This window comes from Coenobita brevimanus, chromosome 63, assembly GCF_032717465.1.
Source record: "Coenobita brevimanus isolate Jiangsu-jjx chromosome 63, ASM3271746v2, whole genome shotgun sequence".
In the NCBI taxonomy this organism is placed as follows: Eukaryota; Metazoa; Arthropoda; class Malacostraca; order Decapoda; family Coenobitidae; genus Coenobita; species Coenobita brevimanus.
This window is the reverse complement of record NC_137016.1, coordinates 28871343-28885711: the sequence shown is the minus strand read 5'-3', so window position 1 is coordinate 28885711 and position 14369 is coordinate 28871343. Positions and strand designations below refer to the sequence as shown.

Sequence of the window (14369 nt, the reverse complement as noted above, 5' to 3'; positions counted from 1 at the left end):
CATTATAAACCGGTACATTGAGTTAATGGGGCGTCTGTGGACATAACATGGAAACTACACACTGCACAGTATGGATGTTTAGGGGTGGTGCGGCAGCCTTGCCTGGCACTTTTAAGGTAGGCAGCAGCCAATCAGGTCCTGGCTCAGTTGATTCCACTGAGACAAGGAATTCTCCCATGTGGGATAAGTGTAGGACTACATAATAGATAGATAGAAGCAGGGAGTCAGATGATGAGAAGGTGTTGTGTCTGTGAGAATCGAGCAATGCTAAACATGCTTACACTGAGGAAAGCTGACGACAGCGGCCAGTAAGGAGATGATGCAGTTAGCTGTCAGCAGTCCTCTCGTGAACAAAGACCTAGTCCATCCACGAGAAACACACGTGACACACCCCTGCTACACCAGAATTTAGGAAAGAGAGCTCAGACGGAGATTAGCCTTAGAACAGAGAGGTCGAGAGGGAGACAGGCCTCAGAGGAGACAGGTGCCGGGAGAAGGGCTTGGCAATTTGAGAAAGAGACAGATAGCGAGACAGGGAGGTAGCTACCCGGGACTTATACTCGTTCTGTGTGAGAGACTTGTTAATATTTCCAAGACAAATAAAAATAGTCCCATACTATTCTTTTCCTCTCCTGTCACTACATGACAAATGGGAAAGAAGATTAGCTACTTACGAAGCTACTCAAGTATAACAACCGCTCGTCCATAAGTCTAATATATATATAACTTCTCTACAAGTAACTACAAAGTCTTTATGACATAAGTACACAAGTTTCCTCCTGAAGCAGTGACCCCTGGTACATTAAAAAAATATCCTGATGGTGGTCACTTGACTAACAGGGACCCTCATTGATCCACAGCCCATCACAGGTTGATAGTAAGAGTAGTGACCGTTAACTCAGGGCTATCTGTGCAGATCCTAATCTGTGCTTATATTACTTTCTTTGCATTAGGGAAATTGAAAAATATATAAGACGGGTGTCTTAAACAAAAGAGGACTGCACAGTGCACAGTGTGGATGTACAGTGCACAGAGTGGATGTTTAGGGGGTGGTGTGGCAGCCTTGCATGGCGTTTTTTAGGTAGGTAGCAGTCAATCAGACCCTAGCTCCGTTCACTCCACTGAGGCAAGGAACTCTCCCATGTGGAACAAGTACACAAGTTTCCTCCTGAAGCAGTGACCCCTGTTACATTAAAAAAATCCTGATGGTGGTCACTTGGCTAACAGGGACCCTCAGTGATCCACAGCCCATCACAGGTCGAAAGTAAGAGTAGTGACCGTTAACTCAGGGCTATCTGTGCAGATCCTAATCTGTGCTTGCTGTCTATTACCTTATTTGCATTGAGTAAATCAATAAATGTATAATGACGTGACGCGACGCGATGTGCGAGTATGTGAAGTTTACGGGGTGTCCTGTAGACACAAGGGGACTGCACAGTGCACAGTTTGGATGTTTAGGGGTGGTGCGGCAGCCTTGCCTGGCGCTTTTTAGGTAGGCAGCAGCCAATCAGGCCCTAGCTCCGTTCACTCCACTGAGGCAAGGAACTCTCCCATGTGAAACAAGTGAACAAGTTTCCTCCTGAAGCAGTGACCCCTGTTACATTAAAAAAATCCCGATGGTGGTCACTTGGCTAACAGGGACCCTTAGTGATCCACAGCCCATCACAGGTCGGAAGTAAGAGTAGTGACCATTAACTCAAGGCTATCTGTGTAGATCCTAATCTGTGCTTATATTACTTAATTTGCATTGAATGAATTGAAAAATATATAATGATGTGATGCAACGCTATATACGGGTACGTTGTTTACGGGGTGTCTTGTAGACAAAAAGGGAATGACCCTACACATAGCTATAAAAGCAAGTCATTCAGACAGAAAAAGAGTCAGCTGAGGATTCTCGTGCAAATACTTGTCTATTTTGTTTTTGAATATCTTAAATGAGATGCTGTTCACAGCATCTGAGGGTAATCTGTTCCAGATATTTACGACTCTGCTGAAGAAGTATTTTGCTTCATGGAATTGGAAACGCTTTCCCATAATTTTGCAGCCATTACTTCTGGTTTGACTCGACCGGTCTATTTCAAAATATTTATTCACGTCTAAGTTGTCATATCCCTTCATGATTTTGAAAACTTCAATAAGGTCACCTCTTAACCTGCGCTTCGTTAGGCTAAATAATTTAAGTTCTTCAAGGCGTTCCTCATATGGTTTATTTCTAAGTCGTGATATCATTTTTGTGATTCTTCTCTGTATTTTCTCTAATTTTTCTATGTCCTTTCTGTAGTACGGAGACCAGAACTGCACACAATACTCAAGGTGGGGGCGCACTAGCGAGTTGTACAAGGCAAGTATGACTTTTTCCGATTTAAACTCGAAAGTTCTTTCAATAAAACCCACCACCTTCTTTGCAATTCTACCCGCCTCGGTGCACTGTTTACTCGGTTTTAGGTCATTTGATATTATCACACCAAGATCCTTTTCATTGTCTGTACTTGATAACTGGATATTATTCATTTTGCAATTCGCATGGACGTTGTTACTTCCAATATGAAGTACTTTACATTTTTCTGTGCTGAATTTCATTTGCCATTTTTCTGCCCAGCTTGCTAGAGTATTAAGGAGGAGGAGGAGGAGGATAAAAAGAAGAAAAAGAAGAAGAAAAGGAGGAGGAGGAGGAGGATAAAAAGAAGACAAAGAAGAAGAAAAGGAGGAGGAGGAGGAGGATAAAAAGAAGAAAAAGAAGAAGAAAAGGAGGAGGAGGAGGAGGAGGAGGAGGATAAAAAGAAGAAAAAGAAGAAGAAAAGGAGAAGGAGGAGGAGTGATATGCTAACTGTGAGGCAGGAAGACCTAATAAGAAAATGAAAGAATGAAATACAGTAGAATTGAAAAGGGAGGAGGAAGAAAGAGCAGCTGTGAGACAAGCATCTGCCGGAGCTCTCTTTATACTACTAACGGGAAATGGTCAGGAGGAGAGGCTGAGGAGTTGCGAGAAGAGGAAGAGGAAGAAGGAGTGGAAGGAAAAGGACAAGGAGGAGGAGGAGGAGGAGGAGGAGGCGGAGGACAGGAAGAGTGGGAAATGAGGAGAAAGGGAGTGAGGAGAACAAAATTCCATGCATGTATAAGATAATGATGATGATGAGGATGATGATTTGTGAGAATATTGGAGAGAGAGAGAGACAGAGAAAGAGACAGACAGACAGACAGACAGACAGATAAAAAAATACACTGTCAAAGAACAGCCAGGCAAAAGTATGAATACGAGGAAGGGAAAAAAAAATATGATCAAAGAACACTTGTGAAAATTCTCAGGTTGATATTTCTCTCTCTCTCTCTCTCTCTCTCTCTCTCTCTCTCTCTCTCTCTCTCTCTCACACACACACACACACACACACACACACACACACACACACACACACACACACACACACACACGCACGCACGCACGCACACACACACACACACACACACACACACACACACACACACACACACACACACACACACACACACACACACACACACACACACACACACAAAGCCACTGGGTCCGATGTGTACCATGAAATATTAATGTAAATCCTCGAAGCTTTATAAAGAACGTCTGGAGGAGAGGGAGAGATAAAAAGATTGGGTCAACAAACTCTGTGTGTGTGTGTGTGTGTGTGTGTGTGTGTGTGTGTGTGTGTGTGTGTGTGTGTGTGTGTGTGTGTGTGTGTGTGTGTGTGTGTGTGTGTGTGTGTATGTGTGTGTGTGTGTGTGTGTGTGTGTTTGTGTGTGTGTGTGTGTGTGTGTGTGTGTGTGTGTGTGTGTGTGTGTGTGTGTGTGTGTGTGTGTGTGTGTGTGTGTGTGTGTGTGTGTGTGTGTGTGTGTGTGTTTCATTTTCCCCATTTTCCTCTTCTCAGTGTTGTCTGTTCTTATCCAAATTCCAAAATCACATGGCACTTCAAGACACCTAAAAAATAAGACTGCAGTTTTTTAGCACCTTCCCTTTAACCTTTTCACTTTGACCAACTAACTGTTCATAAAATCGTCAATCTCCCCAAACGTTTTTATTTTTTTTATCATTCAGAATTAATATTAGATCTATCAGCAACATGCCCAGTGAAATGATCTATACACTCGTGGATTATACTGCCATTCTATCTAATCTATTATCTTTCCATCTATCATCCAGTCCTTAAATCCCCCTTCGAAAAACACAGAGTCGCCGGGTTAGACAGCTTATCCCTACCTATAAGGCTTGGCGGTAATTTTAATCTCTTCACTGCGATGATGTCTTTAATATTTATTCCTGGTACTACTAAATGATTCTACTGGCTTTATTGGAACTATTTGACTTGAGGTTTTATATATGGGCTCGTATGCTCGTCGGTTAAGGAAGCTCCTAACACCTCTTCCTTAGCTGTTTATTTTTGGATATGGCTGCTTACTGCCATTCTGTACGTTATTTATGTTAAGCATGTCGACACTGAAAGGCTTAGTGGTACTCAGAGGAGGAGAGTAATGTGTAATAAACAAAATAAACCACTAAGAAGCGGTGCTAGGGAGCAGCCAGTATATGCTGTAACAGGAATAAGAGCCATAGTCTTCATTAACCTGTTCACTTTTGGGTTGGGGTCTCTTTCTAAGTGAACCGAATCGTGTAATGGTTGCAAGAATATAATGAAAAAAAAAGTAACTGATGTAAACAAATTGACAGCCTCATAAAGTTACTTATTATTTTGCCTCTATGGTTTACCTATAGAGTAGAGAGGATGGAGAGTGAGAGACTGACGAGGTGTGTGAGTGAAAGTGTGAGTGAGGTAGAGGGGGGGAGAGGGAGGGGGAGGCCAAGGATGGGATGGAAGGATGGAGTGGAGAGGTATATGAGAGAGGGGGGGTGAGCTGGAAGCAGGGCAGTGAAATGGTTGGGGACAGGGCGACATGGAGGTGATCTGTTTGTGGCCACCCCTAACGGGATTAAGGCGTCTGGCAATAAATAGATAGACAGATAGCTTACCTAACAATTTCAGTGTGGTGACGTCTTTTGTGCGACATTTTTTCTACCTCCAGACGAGTATATTCAATTTAGATGTGATTTGTTTTTACCTGGCGGAGAAGGGAGAAAAGTCAGAGATGGAAGGAACACTTTAAAGAATTGCTGATTATTAAGAACGAAAGCAGAGCAAGTAAATGTGATTTGGGAATGGTTATAGGAGAAGTGAGGCGAACAGGAAGGAAGAGAGCAGTAGAACGGGAGTATTATAAGCAAGGAAGAAAGTAAAAATGACGAAAGCCCCGGGAATCTATGAAGTGTGTGGTGAAATTCTGAAATACATAGGAGAGTTAGTGATAGAATGGATATGGAAGATGTGCAGATTGGCCTGAGAGGAAGGTAGGGTCTTGGAGGATTGGAAGCCAAATATAGTTGTTCCCCTGTACGAAGGAAAAGTGGAAAGGGAAGTGAGTTGCAACCACAGGGAATATATACTCGTATGTCATAGGAAATATATACATGGTAGGGTAATTATTGACAGAGTTGAGGTAATAACCGAGGAGTTAGTTGGAGAAGAGCAATGAGGTTTTAGGAAGGAGAGTGGTTGCGTAGACCATATATTCGTTCCAAGATGCTTAGCGAAGTATCTAGTGAAGGGAAAGAAGTTTTTCGCTGCCTTCAAGTACTAGTTGAATGCTGTGATGAATATGTATGAGGGCGCTAGCGCTGCAGTGCGTGTGGATGGTAAGTTGAGTGAGTCGTTTGATCTCTAAGTGGTAGGTGGGGATGCTCACCATCCACTCACTCGATATAGTGCTGCTCTCGGGTGACTGCCCTTTCCTCTCTTCCTTCCTTCATTTTCCGTCATTCTTTCCTTCATTCTTTCCTCTTCCTTCTGTCTACGAGTGACTCTACACTGAGTGACAAGCCAAATGGTTTCCTGTACACCAGGAAACATTTACTACGGTGGGTGGTAACCATATAACCAAATTATGCATCTGGTGGTTTAGTGGGTAATTAGGGTGCTCCAACCGGATTCAACCTGTATAGGTTTATATCCAAGGGATGGCTTGGGTTTACTGCTCATGTATTGCCACACAGGGAAGAGTGAGGCTGATCACTCTCATCTTAAATGTTAGGACCAACTTGCCTAGCCCCGGGCTCTTCGCTCCTCATGGGGCAACACAGGATTAGATGATGATGATGATGATGACTGATCGCTGTGTTGGACTGAAGAAAGGGTGTTTAATGTATCGGTTGGTGCTCAGTTTGGAGGGATGGAGGTATAAAGAGATACTAGGTAGGGCAGTGGATGTTGGAGTTTCTTAAATGAGAGAGGGAAGGAAGTGGAAACTTCCAGTACTGTTATATGCTGATGATAATGTGTTGTTAGGTGTATGTAAGAAACGAATCTGAAAGTGAATGTAGATAAGGGTAAAGTTATGGTCTCTGGGAGAAATGAAATGACAGCATGAACAGTGCGAGTGGTTGGTGAGTAAATGGAGTATGTGAGTGCATTCAAGTACTTAGGTAGTGTGATGAACAAGGATGTAAGTTTACAGGATGAAGTGCTTGAAAGGGTACAGCAGGGTAAAAAGGTTGCCGGTGCAATGAAAAAAGCGATAAGGATCAATGAAGTGAGCATAGAAGGAAAAGAGTCGTTGTATAAATCTATCATGATCCTCGACTCTAATATATGAAGTAAAGTTTGGACCCTGTGGGAAGGACGGATGTCAAGAGTGGCAACTTTGGAAGTGAGTCATTGACGGACACGTGGTGTTATGTGTAGAAACAGAAAAATAAGGAGGTAAAGGAGCACTGTGGTGTTAATGTGGATGTGATTGAAAGTGTTAAGAGAAGTATTTTGAGATGGTTTGGCCATTGGAGTGGATGGAGAATGAGAGACTGACTAGAAGGGCGTATGTGAAATAGAGGGCGAGAGATGGAAGGGGAGAACAAGCACAAGTGAAGGAATGGAAAGGAGAGAGATTTGAGGGAGGGGGTGTAAACTGGAGGGAGGGTTGTCAAATGGCAGAGGACAGAGCGACATGGCGGCGATTTATTTGTGGCCACCCCTTACGTGCTTTATGCGTCTGGAACTAAACAGGTAGACAGACAGGATACATACAACGTTAATTACTACCGTCATTAGGTAATCTCGTTAGCTTGGTAAAATATACGATATTTACAAAATTATAATAAAAAAGACGTCATTCTTAAAGGGTTAAAATTTGAAAATTAACGTAGAGATCTGAGCAAGATTCAATGAACATGCATGTTTTTTTAAACTGTAGGTGAACGCAAGCTTGTACAGACCTTGTATGAAAGCATGCATATGTAACTAAGTGTAATTAAAGGAAAATCAGCCTTAGGGTAGTATTCTGTGGGGTCTGGGAGATCTGGTCACACCTCTTCCTTAACGATATATTCTGTACATGGCGCCTCAGTGTCAGTTTGTGTTATTTACGCAAGCTGTGTCGGGAATAAAATGATGTAAATACCATACAAGAGAAAGTTAATATGTAATATGCTTAATAAATCGCTACAGAAGAGGTGCTACGAGGCCTCCTATGCAACGCAGAATATGGGCCTTGCACCTGGTGACGTATTTTGTAGTTGCTTCTAGTTACCTCCACACGGTTTTATTATGTTTAGAGCCTGAAGGGGGTTAGGTGGGTAGCATTCATTCTTTCCTAAGCTGTATAAAATCATCTCCTCATCAGCCAGAATAAAACAGAACACAAAGACATCGGAGTGAAGGGGTAAAGGAGATTTGACATACATCCAGACCGTAACCTCCTCAGCCCGACGACGTCATTTCTTATTATACTTCATCCTTGTTGTCACCAGGTCATTTTATGCTGCTGGAAGAAGGCGCCTCGTTGTGAAGGAATTACTGAAGTTTATGTATATAACTCCTGATCAAAAATTCTCCCTTATACCGTATATTGGCGTCTGGTAGAGAGGAAAATACAGCGAAATGAAGCTCCTCTTCCTCCTCCTACTCCTCCTCCTAATCTCCTCCTCCTCCTCCTTCCTTTTTTTCTCTTTCATCTTCTACTTCTACTTCTTCTTCTTCGTTTTCTGCTTCTTTCTTCTTGCCTTCCCTCTTCCTCCTTGTCACCGTCCTCCTCCTACTCCTCCCCTCCTCCCATCCCCATCATTTCTTCCCCCTCTCTCTACTCTCCTTCTCCCCTTCCCTTGCTCTTTCCCTCCCCACTTCCTTGCTATCCTCTTTCTTCTCCCCTTCACTTCCTCCCCCCACTTCCCTCCTATCTTCCTTTTCCTCCCCTTCTTTTTCCCTTCCCCCTTTCCCTCCCATCCTCGTCCCTCTTCCTTCCTTAACTCGCCCCCCTTCCCTCCACTTCAGCCCTTCCATCACTCCTCCTTCCCTTCCTTTTTTGTTGACGGACGGACCATGCTGAGAGGGGTGGGGTGAGTAAGGGAGATCACTGCAAAGCTAACGTACACAGACGAGGAAGCGTGGTGCCCCTCACACTGAAACTATACACACACACACACACAATCGGATTATGGAAACACACATGATCCGGTAATGGACGGGAAATAGGTGGGTACGGCTGACAGCGTCCCAGTAGCATGAACAATACAATGCAGCCCAGGTGTATCATATCTGCAACACAACGAGCAACATACAAACACTGAAACCCTGATAGAACAAAGGCTTTCGCAGTCCACATGACCTAGAGAGAGAGAGAGAGAGAGAGAGAGAGAGAGAGAAAGTGGGGAAGGAGGTGAAGGGGCAGAAACAGCTGCTAAGAACAGAAGAGTGGCAGGTGTAGTGTACTGTAGCTAAGACATAATGGACAACACACACCAGCACTCCAGCCCAGACAACACAAGGACTCTGGCAGTAGTGACTTGATTGGCAGGGAGAGGATAAGGGAATGGAACAACTGAGAGAACAATAAGAGCAGCTTGAAGGCATAATATTCCGTACCTAGGATGTAACACACACACACACACGCACATGACCAAGCGCACACACACACACACACACACACACACACACAGGCCAGGCAATAACTTAGTGCCATGGACAGGGGCTTTAGTGTCAATGATCGGGAAGTAATGAGTACAGATTGCCCCACCACCAAACAGGCAGGAGTGGAGAAAGCAACCAAAAACAGTCGGAATAATGAGATGATGGTTGTGTGTGTGTGTGTGTGTGTGTGTGTGTGTGTGTGTGTGTGTGTGTGTGTGTGTGTTCCTCACCACTGTCTATGAACTCTAGAACGAGGTTAATTGGGCTTCTGTTTCTGTTGGCTTTGGAGTCTCTCTCTCTCTCTCTCTCTCTCTCTCTCTCTCTCTCTCTCTCTCTCTCTCTCTCTCTCTCTCTCTCACACACACACACACACACACACACACACACACAAGCACACACAAACCACCTTATAAAGTCCTACCACAATCACCTCATACAACTTACGCACACCATCATCACAACTATTACTGTTGACTATCACTATCTCTATCCTCGTCGTCCTGTTCTCGGGAGCCTCAGCAACTTACCTCTCTCCCTCTCACCCTTAGTGTTTTTCCTCTGTCAAGCCCTGGATTGGTCCTCTCTTGTCCAAATATTACACAAAAGAAGTTGGGCTAGGGAAAGTGAAACAGGCTTTTGGGATTGCTCGTTCCCCACCCCCGCCCCGTTAGCCCCTTCCCCTGAACTCTACCCACTACTCTCATACCCTTAACCTCTATTCTCTTTTCCCTTACCCAATGCATCATACCCCACCCCTTTCCTCTATCCCCCACCACACCCCCTTACCCCTTACCCCTGCCTCCCACGCCTTTCTTTGGTGGCATTGATATGGTGTGTGTGTGTGTGTGTGTGTGTGTGTGTGTGTGTGTGTGTGTGTGTGTGTGTAATTCACCGGGTCGGTCAGGATCACTTGATGGTCGTGATCGTCAGCTTTTTACCCTCCCGGAAGGGAGCTAAGAGCTCATATAGTCCGATCTGAGGGCAGGGCTGTGACCTTCACACACGCACACACCCGTCCCCTTGCTCAAGGGGGACAGTAACCACCCACTTCGTCAGTGAAACTTTTCGCAACCCGAGCGAGGCGCGAACTCCTGTCCACCAGTTGGCAAGCGAGAACGTTACCACTGCACCAGCGAGCGGTGTGTGTGTGTGTGTGTGTGTGTGTGTGTGTGTGTGTGTGTGTGTGACAGTTGGGTGCAGAAGGTGAAAAGTGTGAACATCGGGAGTTGGCTGAGAAAGGAAGATAGAAAAAATAGTCATGAGTGTGACCTCAAAGATAAAAAGACTGAATAGGGAGGCTGCCAGAGATCAAGCAGCGTGAACAGCCGCCATTAGGTGACAAGGCTGACGCAGCCAAGCATGTTGAAGCCTTTATAAATAATACGATAAACGATACGGTGATGCTGTGCTGCTGGAATGTGTGGGTCGTGCCTGGAAAGTAAGAGTAAATGAGAGTAAAGTGATGGTTGTTGAGAGAGGAGGTGACTCCCTGTGTGATGTTCTGGTGAATGGAGAGACTCAGATTGGTGGATAGTTGAACTATCGCGATGCAATGCCAAAAGAAAGGGGTGAATATGGATAGAAAGTGGAAAGAAGAGCACCACAGGGGAAGGAAATTGGCTGGCGCTATGAAGGCTTTGATACGAAATAGAGGTCTAAGTGTAGCGGCTACAGAAGGATTGCATGACGTATTTGAACCCACATTAATATATGGGTGTGTGACGTTAGTGTGTCATGAAAACGATATATCAAGAGTACGAGCTGTGGAAATAACGTTCCTGTGAAACGTGTGTTGGATGCGGAGAATGGACATATGAACTGTGTACTGCATTTCGTCAAAGATGTGGAATATGGAGTCCGTGGACGACAGAGTTGAAGAAAGCATGCTTCCATGGTATGGTCATATGGAGAGAACAGACATAAATAAGGTTGTGAAAAGGGTGTATGTGAGTGGGTTTGAAGAAGGGAGGCGAGGTAAGCCAAGAATAAGGTGGATAGATATGCTTGCGTGAAAAAGCGGGGGATGGAAGCTGACGAGGCTAGGCAAGTGAGAGAGGAAGAAGCTGGCTGAACGAATTTTGTACGAAAGAGTGCATGGTAAAGATCTGGCATTCCCTTTTTAACCTGACACTCGTGAGACTAACTCCGTCTGATGTGTAATCATTAAACAAAATACAATTTAGAAAAGTATACCTGTGAGGTGGAGCCTCGATTTGGGGACTTGAACAGTGAGTGAGTGGGTGTGTGAGTCACTTCACTGGGCATACTGTTGAACGGTTCTCTTATCATCATATTCCTTCTTTTTTCTCACTCCACTAGCAGGTAAGAAAAATGGGCGGGATAATGATGGTGATGATGACGATGATGATGATGATGATGATGATGTGTAAGATGAGTTTATTTGACAGTACAAGTTATGAAATAGTTCCACAAAGATTTATTGCGATGTTCACTTGTTCTTTTAAATTGTATAGCTTTGCCATTAAATTCCAGGATAGTTGGCTCTCTATTTCCGTTAACAGAAAAGCCATTCTTTCTGACAACTAAAACTATTTTTACCTTTCATGACTATATACACTTTCAGCCTTTTCTTTTCCATAGATTTACCCGAGCCATATAACTTTTACTTATTGTATTCACTTTTAAAATTCTTCATCCACGTCATTCTGAACGCCTCTTTCTCCACCACTCGGCTGGCTTCTCTCTCCACCGCTCTACTTATCTTTTCACATCTCTACCCATGCTTTCCTCACCACTCTTTCATATCGTTTGCCAGCTATCTATTTATCTTTCTCCATCTGTCTGCTCGTCTCTTTCTCCAGCACTCTCTTCCCACCATCCGTTCTCTCTAATTCAGTCGTACCCCATCACTCTGCCACACAGCTATGTCTCTTAGCATCGAGCAGTCAGTCTGTTTCCTTTCGCTTCCCTGCGGTATCATTACTCGTTGTCCTAAATGCCAGTGGTTCTCTATCTCCATCAGGATCTCCGAGTCGTATTCTAAGTGGCTTTGGAGATTTCGTAACATCTCTTCCCTAATGATTTATTCTAAACATTGTACCTTAATACTCTCTTGTATGTTATTGATGCAATTTATGATGTTAGCCATTTCAGCCCGATGACGTTTGCTTATTTTATTCTTGATATCTTCAGACGTTTGTACTCAGCATTGAAAAATGAAAACTCTCGTAGCATAAAGTGACTATTGGAGGTTACTTCTACTGCCCTATCTACTACCGTCTCTCATGAACTGACCTAAATCTTCTCCAGGTCACAAGAATAAAATAAAAAGATCGGAAGCGGACTGAAGGAACTAACTCGGCATAAATCATGTGCAAGTAAATGCTAAGGTGCATTATGCAAAATAAATCGCCAAAGGAAGGGGTACTACGAAGCCTCCTGTGCCGCCTAGATCGTAGTACGGCTGTTATTTCTGTTTGGTATTCTCCCTGCTGCCGACAACCTTTGGACACCCGCTGGCGTTTTCATGTGACGCCTCTTTCTCTGCCACTGACACTTCTCACTGACCCCCTTCACCAATATCCATCTCATCATGTCTTTATCTCTCTCTCACACTCTTACTCACAGCCTTTACTCCCCAGCTACTCACGCTGTTCATCACTCTCACTCAATCCTCTCCTCACTACTCTTTTTAACTCTCACTTCCACACCTCTCTTACAACCCTCACTCATATCCATACTCATTTCTTTTTCCACTATTTACATTTTTCTGTATTCACAACGTTACAGTCGCTCTCCCTTAAAGTCCTCACTTACATGCCTCTTTGCACACTCGCCTCTTTAAGTCCTCACTCTTCTTTCACTCTGTTATTCACTCTGTTCACTCAGCTACATTTGCCTTCACTCACAGTCCTCATTTACATCCCTTACTAATATCAGTTTCTCACATTCGTCACTACCATTCATCTCTCATACGTTCTCACTCACACTCGTCTCTCACATTCCCCACTCAACAATCATCTCTCACATTCTCCACTCCTCTGGAGAGCGGGAGGGAGGAATACTTCCCCGGCATCCCTGCTTGTTGTAAGAGGCCACTAGTAAGGGCCTTTTGTTTTCCATCTTTCTCTCCCTACTGTCCTCTTTATCTCTTCAGTCCTATCTCTCTTCTTGATATTTCCGTGTGTCTTCCGGCCTTTATTTTCCCTCTCCTCCTATCGGGTTAGAGATTTGGCTTCATGACGTGAATAGTTTAAGGACTACCCGTTGACGATGACTGTTTCTCCCTTCCACCAATTTCACGCCAAGACCACTTCAACGCCAGCCTTAGTGCCATATAATGGCTTGGTGCTAGTTCTTCGTTATTCCTTCCTTCACAGTCATCACTCACACTCATATCTTACATTCCTCACTCACACTCCTTTCTTACATTCCACATTCACACTACTCTCTTTCATCCCACATTCACACTCATCTCTTTCATCCTACATTCACACTCGTCTCTTACATCCCACACTCTTACTCCACTCTTATATACCTCACTCATTCTCCCCTCTTACATTCCACATTCACAGTCATCTCTTACATTCCTCACTCGCACTGCTTCCTTACATTCCACATTCACACTTATCTCTTATATTTCTCACTCACACTCCTCTCTTACATGCCTCACTCACTCTCCTCCCTTACATTCCACTCACAGTCTTCTCTTACATACCTCATTAAATGACATCCATCACTTACATTCCTTACTCACACTCCCTTCTTACATTCCTTACTCATTCATCAATGATATGTTCCTCACTCACAATCCACATTTTGCTACTCACACCAGTCGTTCTTGCTTTCACTCCTTACTCATGTTTTATATACTGTCATTTCAGCCCATCATTTACTTCCCTAGTCTAACTCTATCATGCAGTCCGTTCACCCACCTCATACTGCACCAAAAGGGAAAAGTTACTGAAGAGTTAGGAGGAGGGCAGGACTGATACAAGGCACAAACAGTGAAGCAGAAAGCAACAGTCCTAAACAGGGAAAAGTCATACGAGCGTTAGACACAGATAATGAAACAGAAAACAGTGATACCAGACAGTGGGAAGGATAGGTGATTATACTGCCAACGCTGCTCACTCCTCCACTAAGTTTTTCCACCACTTCATCGGTCCCCTCGACTCTTTTCCACTTCCACCAACCCTCTTGACCCTTCCATTGACCCTCTTATCCCTGTACTATTTCTTCTCATCCTTGCTTCAACTCCATCACCCTCTACTCACCCATCCACCACTTTCATTCCATCCGTTGATTTCCCCCACCCCCACACTAACTCGATGAAGCTTCCAATGACATCCTCACCCCTACACTGAAATCTCCCACCCCTCCACCGACATTAGGATCCTCCCACTGACTCCCTACCCTCATTACTTG

General features: G+C 44.1%; 1 protein-coding gene across 1 annotated transcript in view; it reads left to right on the top strand.

Annotated features, from left to right (window-relative positions):
* The window catches only part of LOC145404491 (cardioacceleratory peptide receptor-like), a 149614-nt gene that overhangs the window by 122718 nt on the left and 12527 nt on the right, over nucleotides 1–14369 (top strand). The gene's annotated exons all lie outside the window — the stretch shown is intronic.